At 29.1% G+C, this 14,588-nt stretch overlaps 1 long non-coding RNA gene across 2 annotated transcripts in view; it reads left to right on the top strand.

Annotated features, from left to right (window-relative positions):
• Positions 1-14,170, top strand: part of LOC139426948 (uncharacterized) — a 74,208-nt gene extending 60,038 nt beyond the window's left edge. For both annotated transcript variants that reach the window (XR_011638086.1, XR_011638087.1), the window contains exon 3: positions 13,639-14,170. This is a non-coding gene — a long non-coding RNA (uncharacterized lncRNA). The remainder of the gene's footprint in view (positions 1-13,638) is intronic.
• Positions 14,171-14,588: the final 418 nt, after the last annotated feature.

Here is a 14,588-nt window from a genome sequence, read left to right as displayed (position 1 = left end):
GCATATTTAGCGAAACAATAAACACTTCATCTATTTCTGAAAATTATACCACAAAGAAAAATTTTATCTATCTATTTTTTCTCTAAAGTAACAAGTAATTTTTTTTTAAATTAATGATTTATTACTAGATTAAACACAAGTAATTTATGAATAGATTAAATAGAAGCAAATGTTCTTATATGTAAATATTTAACTTGGACTGTAAGATATAGATGCTCAAATTTCATGAAACTTTCATCGTTTTTGACTATTCCGCTTCTTGTTATATTCTCTGAGCGAACATTTCGTCAAAAGGACGAAATAATAATAGTCACTTTTTTCTCAATGAAACGTATTTCGTCAACAGTGAAGAAATATTTCTCCATTCTCTTTTATTTTTTAAAAAAAAGGAAGAAACGTGTGCAACCTTGTGTATCTAACTTTTCTAATACTTACTTTCTCATAATGCACCATCCGAAGCAATGTCACCTTAACTTAACAACTATAGAAAGACAGAACAGGGGGTCAAAAATTACACCCATGCTCGAAGCGGGCTTTGAACCCGGTACTTTCTTGGCAGGAAGCTGATTTCTTGACCACCAATCAGTCCTTTCCGCTTATTTCGTCACTTTATTTTTGATTGTCTTGTCTTCATCCTAGTTTGGTAGTCTTGTTAGCAATGTACCACAATGCACTACGATGAGCTTTGGAATTAAATAAATATTTTTGTCATATGTTTGAAAGTTCCGGTTTCATCACAAACCACGTGATTTTGTGACGAAATAATTTTCAAAATTAACGAAATATACCTTGAGGATTACCGAATCACCAAAGTGAGAGTATTATTTCGGAGAATGTTTCAATCATTTATGGAGAATGGATTGAAATATAACTCCATTATATTTAAATCTATTTTTTTAAGATCAGCAATGGCAAAAGAAACTTATAAGTGTAACTGAATTTATCATACTATATTTTAGAGTCTGTTTAATAAAACCAAAATATTTCTTATTACAAGTGCTTTTTTTTAAAAAAAGTATGCTCACTTCATTCAAGGTAAAATATAAGTTTTGCTTTCAGTTATGCTGCATTAGCACTTTTAATTCATGTTTTAATTTACTTTTTCTATTAATGGAAATATTAATAACAATAGATATTAATATTTTTGTGCATTCCATGACTTATTTTTCTTGTTTTATAATGAAAACTATTGGTAGATTAAATTTATTTATTAAAAAATTTTAATTTTTAAGGGATCGAATGATTTTTTTTATTAATCAACTGTCAATAATTTAAAATTAAAGACTCAACCCATGTTTCAAAATTCCAGTTTAAAACAATTTTATTGAGTTGTTATTATTATTATTTCATTGAAATTATTTCATTGATAATATTTCATATGCTTATTCAAAATAATAGTATTTATGAGGTTCATTTTTGGTAATGTTATTATAGATTTTTTAGTTCAAGGTTTACGCTGTCAATTTTTTTTTTATTTGACGTTCATTTGCTGAATAGTATTGCGGACAAGTAACACTTCATGTTTAATGGTTAAATTTACTTTATTGTATAACTGAAGTGCATTATAATGTTTTTAAATATATAGTCCGTTTATACGCACGTGATCCTTAAATCTACGACAAAGCTGTTTTTTCATTGTTAAATACCTTCAAATGAAAGCCTGTCATTGACGTAATGAAAGAACAGTTTATTTTCTGCGTTAAAATAGTGATTATTAATTAACTTTTTTATGCTTTCTGACACTCACCAATCAGATTGCCACACAATGGTGTATGATTAAATTTACGAACCAACTTTGCTTCGTTCATTGCCGAGACAGATATTTTAAAATATGAATTAATCTGAAATTGTAATTAGTAGGGTCATCTATTAAAACATAAATTCTTTTTCAATTTTCGTGCTAAAATTGAATACATCCATAGGTAGAATATAACAATAATATTTCAAAAATCCCCATAAGCAGTCCATATTGAGAGCATTGCAAACCCCTAACTAAAGAAATTAATTGCAGACGCTTAGCAACAGAAATAATTGCAGAGACTGCATTGCAACAGAATGTGTGGAAAAATGATTGCAAATTTAAAAATGCTGTCAAACAAAGGCTTTGACTAAACATTTAATAAAAAAATTAGTAAAAAAAAAAGCACAATTTTGCTTTTCGAGATTTCCAGCTATCAATGTAAGGTTGTCCATTGACCTAACTCTTGACCGTTACCGTCTTTCAGAATTAAGACTTGCACATTTGTTATCAATGTTTCATTCTAATTTTCCACGACACTGCTAATATTAATTTTTCATTTGTAATTTTCAGTTCATTTCAGATAGATTAGATTTAGATTTTTTTAAAGTGACATACTATAGCTTTTTGAAAATCAGCAACGAAACATTAGAAGGCTGCTTGCAAAGTATTAAGCCGTATTTTCGAAACATGTTGCAACTATCGTCGAACATGTTGAAACCGAGATGGCAAATTTTAGCATAAACTAGAATAATTAAAACCCACTAATTGCTCTAACCATTGTTTAAAGAAAACCTTAATGAAAATACAATGCTGAGTAACGTAATGATAGCAACGCCATTACTAAAGCTAAAACAATCAAACTCTATTAACTCATTGGAGATAATTCATTAAATTAGCACCGTCAAAATTGAGAAACTAAGGTAAAGTTTTAAACCTAAAATAAAATTTTTCGGTTTAGAACTAGGTTTTAGGAATTGGATTCTTAGAGAGTCATTCAACACCTCATTTTAGCTTTATCTATCTAATGTTATCAATCAACATTTCAGAAATTTAGTATCGATTAACTATGTTTGAAAACTATGTTTTATTCATTAAATTTACACCGTCAAAAAAAAGATACTAAGGTAAAGTTTTGAACTTAAAATAATTTTTTTCTGTTTAGAACTAGGTTTAATGAATTGGATTCTTATAGTGTTACCCAAGACGTCATTTTAGCTTTTTCCATCTAATGTTATCAATCAGCATTTAAGAAATTTAGTATTGATTAACTATGTTTGAAAACTATGTTTAATTCAATAAATTTACACCGTCAAAAAAAAAAAGAAAATAAGGTAAAGTTTTAAACCTAAAATGAAATTTTTCGGTTTAGAACTAGGTTTTATGAATTGGATTCTTAGAGAGTCATTCAACACCTCATTTTAGCTTTATCTATCTAATGTTATCAATCAACATTTCAGAAATTTGGTATCGATTAACTATGTTTGAAAACTATGTTTTATTCATTAAATTTACACCGTCAAAAAAAAGATACTAAGGTAAAGTTTTGAACTTAAAATAAATTTTTTCTGTTTAGAACTAGGTTTAATGAATTGGATTCTTATAGTGTCACCCAAGACGTCATTTTAGCTTTTTCCATCTAATGTTATCAATCAACATTTAAGAAATTTAGTATTGATTAACTATGTTTGAAAGCCAAAAACAGCATCTACTTTTCTGAAAAAAAATGCATCAACATATGTTTTGAATGAAAAAGATTAGCATATTAGCTATGCATTATGCATGTTAAAACACAATCAAATATTTCCATGATGATGTTTCCTTAATGTCTGTCAGTTATAATTGGCAAACGGTTTTATCTCAATTTGTATTTGTACAATACGTCAAAAAATGAACCACTCTGAATAACTTTTGATCTTCTGATAGGATTTTCAAGTTCCAGAACTCAATCTTCACGCTCTTGATCTCAATTTTTCTAAGGCGTGACCTCAAATATTATAATTAATTAGTGCAGACGATATTTTAAGCTACGATATTAGACGCACAAGCGTAGTTTCACTGAATAAACACACTTTTTTCTCGACAAATTCGGATTTTTGACTCCCAAAGTTAAGGGGGTAGCCGCAATCAGAGAAACAGGGTCCCCATAGTTTGGTCAAGAGAGAGATCCAAAGTTTGGAACCCCTAATGTTAGTTTAATTAATTGCGTATTTCGTCATAATTCGAAAACATTTTAATCGTATTGATGAATCTTTTTACAGAATTATAAAAGTCATTTTCCCAAAAATAAATCCATGCAAAATATAAATTTTAGTAAATATTTATTATTTTAGTTAGTAACAGTGTAATTTTTTTTACTTATAAGGTATTAAATTTTTTAACAAATTTTACCTCATTAATTTATATGGCAAAATGCAAAATTTTAGCAAAATTGGTAGAATAGATCCAGCGAAATCAAATTTAAAAAAAGTCGTACATTAAAATTTTGATTTCTCAGAAACAATACAACTAATTTTTCTCAAATTTTATATCCTGACATGCAAAATTTGATACTTTGAAATTACGTACAAATTTATATACCTTGAATCTCAGAAGTTTTTGATTGTAAAATAATAAAAAAGTCGTAAATATTTACTAAAATTTGTTTTTCGCATGAAAATTTCTTTGGAAAAATGAGTTTTATAATTGCGTGCTAAAACGTTTCAATTCACTTAAAAAAATTTCGAGATATGGCGAAATAGACAAAAAATCAAATTAACATTAGATGGTACAATCTTTGGATCACTCTCTTGATCAAACTATGGAGACCATATTTCCCAGATTGCGGCTACTTTTGGGAGTCAAGAATCCAAATCCGGCAAAATAAAGGTATGTTTATTCAGAGAAAGTACGTTTTTGTGCCTGATATCGTAACTTAAAATATAGCCCGCACTAAATAATTAGCATATTTTAGGAAATCCTCTCTAACCTTTAAGATTGAGTACTAGAACGTGAAGATCTGATCATTATATCAAAAGTTATTCCTGGTGATTCGTTTCTTTCGATGCACTGTACATGCTATTATCTGCATTTATAATTGAGATCGGCTTGCATTATTTAAATCCGAAGTACTCGGTGGCAACTTGAAGCCCTCCCGGAATAAAATCATTAGGTACCAGCTTATGTAGAGAAGAAAGGTGGCCTGTAATTCTGATAATGCTGACCACATTATCAGAATTATGCCGTTCGTCACAAAATTTTGGTAGTTGATTTCGATTTTCACTTTATGGACGGTATCCATTCTTTTGTTATTGCTCAATTACGTAACACTCGGTATTGTATGAACAATACAGGCTCAACCTACCTTGGCAAACAATATAAAATAACAGGTGAATCATAATTATTAAATTGCAATTTTTAACAGTTTTTATGGATTCTGTCTGGAGTTTTTGCTGTCAGCCTTTATCCGTATTTTCTCATGGATTTTTTTTGACTGCGTAATACATGTTCGTTAAGCTGGCTATGAAGAAACACAGTTTGAAATTGGAGCATACAAATTCGAAGCCGTTGATAGCTTCACCTATTTGGGGTCTAAGATTAGCAACAAAAACGACGCTACACAAGAAATACACACGAGAATCACGATGGCCAATAAGTGTTTTTATGGTCTAAGGAAATATCTTAAGTTAAGCCTAATAAAAAGAAAAACAAAAGTGTTACTCTATAAATGTCTTATAAGATCAGTGCTTAAATACGCATGTTGAGATCTGGCCAATGACCCGTGGAGAAGAAAATGTGATAACTAGATTTGAGAGAAAAATACTTTGAAGTATTTTTCGTGAAATAAGTAAAAGCTGTATCAGGTTTAGAAGATCAAACACGGAACTTTACAAAGCATATAAAGAACCTGATGTCATTAAATTTATCAAAATTCAAAGGATTAAATGGGTAGGCCACATTATAACAATGGAGGGTAGCAGGACAACCAAAAAAGGTTTCAGCGCCACACCAACAGGTACAAGAAAAAGAGGACGGCCAAACCTAAGATTTTTAGACTACCTTGAAAAGGATCTACAAGTTTTAAGGATAATAAACTGGAGAACCTTGGCTAAGGGAAGAATGTCTTGGCATAGGCCTGTTGAGAAGGTCAAGGCCCATCCTGGACTGTCGTGCCAATGAGAAGAAGAAGAAGAATACATGTTCGTTGTTAAGGGAAATATTTATTAACAATTTTTATACAATAGGTACAAATATTGTTTGTTCATGACTATATTTTAATTACTCGCAAATTTATTTTTAACAATGATTTTTTTAAAAACAAATATCAATTGCTGTGATATGCATTAAGTTTCTTTTAACAATTAAATCTCAAAAGTATGAAAATAAAAGCTTAAAGCATATCAATTTTGTTTTTAAGAAACGAAGGTAGCTATGTGCTAGATATATTCCATTTTTAAGTTAGGCATATAAATTATTTTTCTTGAGATTTAAAATAAGAACTGAAGATCAAATTTCAAATAAATCAATGTTTTTCAAAAGAACTTCTAAGAAGTAAAGATTTTCTTTTTGTTCCCTGGAGAAACATTTCCAAAAAGAAAGAGATTTGGAAACTCGTCTAACAGAAGACTTAAGACCTTTTATTCTGTATTTTTGTCTTTTCGAGTTTGAAACGACCAGTCATATATTTTAAACTTTTTAACCATTAAGGTTAACTCTTGTTGTACTTTGTAATCTCTGATATATAATATTTTTCATTTTACATTGTTTTTATGCTTCATGTACATGCACATAACATTTATATAATGCATCTTTTACTAAAGTTTAAAATCTTTCTTTTTTATTCATAACTTTTATGAATTTTTACTTTTCACTTTTTATGCGCTACTTTTACTTTTATTTATTTATGCACTTAAAAATACAAAAAATTAAAATACACAACCACATAAGGTACCTCAAACTAAACTAAACACAGTGGCACGACAGCCATAGCTACTGTGCCCATCTCAGTTTTCTTGACCTTAGACTCCGGGCTGCAAGAGCAGATGTTCGGGTTTGGTGGTCAGCCGAACGCGAAACTCCCAGTGTCTAGTTCGCAAGCATGCTTGGTACTAATTTATCGACCCACTGAAGGGATGAAAGGTTGAGTCAATCTTGCCCTGTCTGAGGATCGAACCCAGGACCGGTGGCACGGGAGCGCGAAGCTCTACCACTCAGCCACCGGGAGTTACACAAGGTACCTCAAAATATAAAATAAATGGTGAGGAATTTATTTTGTAACAAAGAACTATAAAGTTTTGCGTAGTGTATCTTAGAACGTTTAACTTAGAAAAGGTAAACTGTAACCGGGTATCCGAGTGGGGAGTTTTGCATGTAAATGAGGTTGATAATTGAGATTCATTAATTATGTGTTTTTTTGGTGCAAAACATAACCTCATTCTCTATGTCAGGGGTAGCTTTTTACTTATATTCACCTCACAACAACTTCACAGGTTATTAGTTCTATCCTCAGACCAGAAAAAGCTGACTTTTATTCCTTCAGTGGGTCCATAAAAAGAGAATCACAAGCATGCTTAAGAACTAAACACTGGGGGTTCCGCGTTCTGTAGACCAACCAAACTGGGACAATCTGCTCATGCTCCCTAGAGAGTAAAGGGAAGAATACTGGGATGGGGTTATTAGATCTTGGCATTTCTCGGACTGCGTTTAGTTAAGAGAATCAAGGCGTTTAGGTACATGGAAAAAAAAACTCAAATACATGCATTGTTGTTGTATACAACATTTATATTATGTATACAACATATATGTTGCTCCACAGTGGACTTATCGTAAACACATTGTTCACCAGTAGAACACAGAAGTCAAGCTCCTCTCGCTGCAGTTAGTAAACGGGTGGGTAACCACTTTGATCAGCCTACGTAGGGAACGAGGGTGAGCGGTGCCTGTTTTCGTTAAACTGTTCAACCGTAAAGTGCTCGACTTCGAAAGCAAGTCGCCGTGCAGCCAAAGTGGAGGAGCCATTTCTCTGATGTGGATCAAAATTTTGATGGCATGTCTTCGGATCAATATTGGGAATGTTTCCCAGACCGAAGCCAATAACCCATTGTGCAGCAGCTCTAGTGCAACGTAAATAAAAATACCCAAATAACTAAACAATAAAAATAAAAAACGAAGGTACTAGTTACGTTGAAGGAATATTTATATCGTGTTGAACCAAGCTCTTGTGACATCAATGACGATTAACTTGCAATATTGTTGATGCTTTAAAATTCACTGCAATGAGTATAAAGATGACTAGCATAGAGTGGAACATAGATCAGAATCTTATATATCATCCTAACATCTTAACTTTAAATTTGAACTTTAATTACCTGACCCCATGGGATTCACAGAACTATTCAATCAATTATTTCTTTATATTTTTTTTCTTGTTCCTTAAGCTACCACATAGATTTTTTCCAATTATGTACTAATATATTCTTTTTAATATTAATAATTTCTTACAGCTTTTTTTTTTAATTGACACTCATTTTAAATAATTCTTAAGTTGTTTTTCTTATTTTATCAGATCTTATTAATTAAATTCACTCTTTTTCTTTGAGAATGAGCAAACAAATTATTTATTTCTATACTTTATTGCTTCTTGTTTGTTTCATTTGTGAAAAGCAAATACATGAAAGTGTTACACAGAAAACCACAATTGTTTGATTTGTTTTTTAAATGAACAAATTCGAACCACAATTTCATTTTGAGGTTTAAACTTATATATTACACCTTTAAGAAAGATAATCCTTTAAAATAAGTTGTTGTAAAAATTTACTTTTGTTATAACTGTTTTCAAACCTTAGCACAATTCACAAGATATTATAATTTGCTATCAAGAAATGCCTTTATTTATTAAACAACAAATGCTAATTAGCAAGCTAAGGAAAAAACAATGAGATTATAATAGCGATATTTGGTGATAATGTAGCTGATCGTAATTAAAGAACATGTTGAGAGACATTTTATGGTGAAATTTCGAAAATAAGTTTCCTAATGTATCGAAACATCAGGATGCAATTTGGAAATCATCTTAGTAAAAAAAAACATATGACTTAAATATTTGGTCAAATGAAGCGATTTAAAAAAAAAATGAATCCTACAATATACAGGAGATTGTTACAACACGTTATTCCTAAAAATACCATATTTCAATGTTTTTAAAATGCCACCTAACATTCATGAACTTACCTTACCCTGCACATTTTTCAGGCACTTTTTTTCTTTACATTTTCTTACCTAGGAGACTCGATCAAAGCTGTAAAAATTATTATCTCAAAGACTTGATATGTAATTAGAGTAAGTTTTGTAAATTCGATTTTAGTATGAAATCTTTGCATAATTCTAGTAAAAACAACTCATAAAACATAAATAATGTTGGCTGAAAAGTTCATGTGATCACATTCCAAAAGTGTGGAAAATTAATTATTAATCGTAAATAATTAATTGATTCAAATTTTCTTTTCAGAAGATATTAAAAAGAGAAAAAAGAAGAAAAAAAAGTCTTTTCTTTTTGGTCATAAGTTAGCTCAAAAAATGCCTATTGCCTTGAAACTTCAAGATATTTTCAATTAACTATTAATAAATAAACCTCTCTGATAATCACCGAACATTATTTCATTTTTTTATTATCTGAACTTGGCTACTAGGCAACGGAGTAAAATTAGATATTACTCTATTGAATTTGCTTATGGTTATTTTAAAATACTGATTTGCGGCGCCCGACTTTGCTAGGTTGTTTTGTTGGAACTTTTACCAAATGTATACAACTTCTTAGTCCCCCTTCCCCAATTCATGTTCCGATTGAAATTTTGTCTATCCCCCTATTTTGAGGTCTGGAATCCAAATGTGCAAAAAAAAAACTTGTTTTTTTCAGAGAAAATATGGCTTTCTGTCTGATTTCGTAACTTAATTAACAGTTCGCAGTAATTAATTAATATATTTCAAGTGACCTCCAGGAACCATTAACATTGACATTCAGAAAGTAAAATTCTGATCATTAGAATGAAAGTTAATTGGAGGGATATCTTTTTTTTTCCTTTTCGCACTGTGCTCTATTAATTAACACACAATACAGATAAGTGATGTATGTTGATTTATTTATTTAAAAATGTGAATTCATTTAATTACATTTATAAATATAGTCATCTTAATCAACTATGTTTCCATGCTTAAAATAAAATATTAGAGCCGCAATAATTCATTCGTTAAATGCTTCTGTTAAATATTTTACTTCATTTACATTGAACACGCATATTTTTTCAATTAATGTGTTTCCTGAAGATCTTGAGACAATGTTATGATAAAACACGGTTTTTCGAAAGATAATTTTACACATAACAGTTTTGCTGTGCTGTTTCCATAAAATTAATTTACAAGTTTCTTTTTTTTTCTTTTCTTTCTTTGAAATTTACGCATAATAACAAACAAAAAAATATAGATATGATAAAAAATATATTACTGCCTACATGAAATTCGTTTGCTGATTAAGTAATTCTGCTACAATTGCTGTACTGTATTGTAGTGAAATTTATAAAAACTAAAATAAACTGTATTTAAACCTTTTCAATGGTAACTTTTCTAATCACATGGTTACGATTTACCAGAAATATTAAATTTCGAAATTGTAGTTCTTAATACTACACATTTAGTAGAAACTGAAAAGCAAATATAATCGAATAAATGGTCTCTATTCCATGTTCTATAAATTCAAGATAAAATTTCATACTTTTACAACTGTTATCAAATTTTATCACATGCTATAAAACCCTATTTTATTGTCAAAATTACCAAAATCAATATTATAGTGCTTTTGTAAATATTACCGAGTTTTCTGGTGTTTTTACAGAGTCAGAAACACTATAAATTTTACCATATTCTGGTTGCTTGAACCATATTTTCCCCCTCAGTGTATTGTCTTCCATCAAAAAGCACCTTTTTAAAAACTCATAAACAATTTGGAAATCTTTAGTATTATTGTACTTTTCCGAACTTTTAATTTTATTAGATTGATATCTGCTTTGACTTCTTGAAATATTCACTAAATAAGAGCATGTGTATAAAACAAGATAAACGTTATATAATTATCACCAGTTAAACTAATTTTGGTCATTTTTAAATAATTTATGTTGTAAAAAACTTTCCTAGTGTTTGTTTAACAAGCATATTTATTTATTAAAGTAACATATTTAAAATTTAATTTCAATTTATAAACCAATAATATGAATTTATTCAAAGTTAAACAGTTCAAATACGAAAAACTAATATTTAAAACTTGAAAATGTTTCTTCAATCGACACTATTTATTCGTGTGAATTAGATATTTAAAATTTAAATTTAATATTCAAAAGTGCAGTGCAAATTTATGTAAACCTAAAATATTTAAATACGAATAAAATTCCCCACTTTATTTCCAGATTTTTCTTAAAAATATTCTATTACATTTTCAGCCAAACTAGAATTTATTATTTTTAATTCAAAGAAAACATAAGAATTACAATCTGCTTAATGCTCTTCATGCTATGCATATTTAATGAATTATCTTTGCATTTTCAACTTTAGTTCGTTAAAAGTATGTTTTGTTTGCTTTCCAAACATACGACACCATTTTGATTTAAATCAGCAAAGATTTAATTCAAGAAAATATGTACGACGAAAACTAGGAATATTTAAAGGAAGTATATTTTATTTATTCTGCTAATGGAAGTTCTAAAACACTTTTTGTCATTTAGAAAATATGTTAGATACACCCTGAATAAACGTATGTTATAATGGAAACTCTTTTAAAATTAAAGCTATTATCTATTCTTTGAAAATCTTTCCAATATAACGAGCTTTTCCAAAAGCTATTTTATTATTTAAGTACATAATCAAAAAATTGTATTGCCTTTTCTCAACTTGTGCATGTTACATAATTCCTAACCTTTTAGAAAAATGAGTATACAGAATTCCAGTACTGTATAAAAAGATTATTGTTGATGAGCATACAAGAACGTCAACTAAGTACATGAAAAGATTAGGTAAGCACTAATTGGATAGAAATCTTATGTTGAGTTTTATCATAAGAAAACTTTACGTTTTATTGGATTAAAAAGTTTTGATGAATTTTAGGAAAAAGACATTGATATTATTTTATCTGTACTTAAAACTTACTAATTAATATAATTATTTTATATTTGAATTAATTTAAAGCTAATTAAAACTAGAAATATTTAAGACTGCTGCATACCTAGAAGGACTTAAAGAATCAGTCTGGCTATTTTCAAACTGTTTGTGAGTTTATCAGTTGGATATCAAAAATTTTTAAAAAAATAATTAAATTTAATTTAATAAGAAATGTGTTCGAGATTTATTCATCAAATTTCTATGATATTTTTATCTACTTAATTAAGGAAAATATTTTATTGAAAGGAACACTGACTTTTCATTTATCCTTATGCATTAGTTTCTTGGAAGATAGATTGAAGATATGTTGAAATACTCTCTCTTTTTTTAATGTGACTATAGTAACTTATATTTACTTATTCCCAAACCAACTTGGATTAATGGGATAGCTACCAAAATACCTAAGAAGTCTCTCTGTTACCTCCCGTCTTTCTAGGCATAAAGGTTCAATACGTCCATATAAGGCAAATACAAGAATGATAAAATAGGCACTTAATATTGGTCAGTTAATGAAAATTCAAAAATACTCGTTACTTTCAGTAAGCTATTTTTTGTATTAAAGTTCAATAAAGGAGAAGAGGTTTTAAATTGGCTCAGGCCGTCTTTTTAGTGTTAATAAGTGATTTTATGACTTTATGAGGTATAGAGAGCAGTGATAATTATATATTTATGTTTGTTTTAATTCCGGCAATAGATCAGACGAAAGAAATCAGCGCAACTTATTCTTCAGTATTCTCTGAAAGCATTGGCATTGCAGTATGGTTAAAGCGAAGAACCATAATATGAAAGAAAATTGTGTACCGTAATATTTAAATTTCTCTAAACTTTAACATGATAATGATTATCGTACTTATTAAACTTAATTATCCAGCTCTGTAGAGACGGTTCACTACATTTTTTTTATAATTTGTACTGTGCTGTTGTTTAAATTAGCGATATTAGGGAGAGTTCTTCCAAAGAGTAATGATATCCTCTAACACTGAAGCTATATTTTAGCCTTACAACGTATGCTCAAAATTTTCTCCAGAAATCGCAATATCACTTAGGTATAGGAAATAAGGTTAGTGATAAAGTTAATGTAAGAGAAAAGCTATACCAAAATTTCTCTATTATAGTTAAACGTTAAACGGATTTTTATAGGGTATAGTGTTCAGTGTGCTAGTGTTCAGCTTGGAGGAGACAAAATGTTTTAATTATAACACGCGATTCAGTGATTTAATGATGTGTAAGAAAATAATGAAAACGTTTATTCATGATTTGTACCTTATTAATTATAGATTTGAAACAAAGACATTGAATAGATATAATTTTATATCAATGTACAATTAATGTAGATATAAACATTTAAAATATTTCTTATTTTTATCACAGTGATAGAAAATTGAGGTCATGATATTAGTTAAATCCAAAAAGATTATAAATTTTTAACATTTGTATTGGTTTAATATCTTATCACGTACTTAGTAAGGAGATTCAAAATTTCATAAAGCTTTGAACACACACACATATATATTAAACGTATGTTATAATGGAAACTCTTTTAAAATTAAAGCTATTATCTATNATATATATATAAAGAGAGAGTTAGGTATATATATATATAAAGTGTATAAAGTAGCAAGTGTGAGACGTAAGCAAAGCATGCAAGGAATTTTTAAATCTAAGTTTGAATGAATCCTTTTATTTCTCTAAACTATCAATATTCTGTCTTCCTTCAGCCTCAACTGCTCAAGTGTGTTGCATACCGGACTATTTTTCTAAGACGTTGGGTTTACCGTTATGATTGATCTCTTCATTTTCTTCGTTGAAAAAGGATATATCAGACACTTCACCCTTACCATCGGCAATAGTTTCATCATTTTTCACTAACAACAGACAGGTTTTTGAGACAAAAGAAAAATCTATAGCTTCCTTTTTTTTATGAAAAAATTCTCAACCACAAGATGATGCATGGCAACTAGCTAATATAACAAGGAGATCTTGACATTGTCAGATTTAGGAAAGGCACTTGCTTTTCCCATCCGACAGTATGTGGGGAATTTATGAGTAAAACAAAATAGTACGGACTCACCTCTTTGCTTATTGGAAATTTTGAAAGGATGATATGCCATTATCAAGATAAACTTTTATTGAATAATAGTGAAATTTCATTTTTTATTATGTGTGTACTTCGAATTCAAATTTTAATTATAGTTGATTTTACTCGAAGGCATAGTAGAACAATGTTCAGAAATAAAACACTGAACTCATGTCCCGTTTGTAGCTTCTTCTGCAAATACTTGGTATAAATTAATTAACAGTTTAGGAGGAAGTATAATTATAATGAAAAAATATTATAAATTTAAACAACTGTAATTTTCTGATGTTTTTTTTTTTTTCTACACCGTAAAAATTTCCGGATCTGCAGAAAATAGTACCGGCACTCAGGATGCCGGCACTTTTTACCGAAAAAAAAAAAAAAAAAAAAAAAAAAANAAAAAAAAAAAAAAAAAAAAAAAAAAAAAAAAAAAAAAAAAAAAAACATTTTTACCGGAGCATGTAACGGAATGAAAAATATGATGCACTGTAATTTTCACAGTAATAATGACCGGAGAATCAGTGAATCACTCTAATTAAATAAATATTACTCTAAAAATTACGGTGTGATAGCTTACGGTAAAAATGGATT

This window comes from Parasteatoda tepidariorum, chromosome 1, assembly GCF_043381705.1.
Source record: "Parasteatoda tepidariorum isolate YZ-2023 chromosome 1, CAS_Ptep_4.0, whole genome shotgun sequence".
Classification (NCBI taxonomy): Eukaryota; Metazoa; Arthropoda; class Arachnida; order Araneae; family Theridiidae; genus Parasteatoda; species Parasteatoda tepidariorum.
This window is presented reverse-complemented; position numbering and strand designations above follow the sequence as displayed.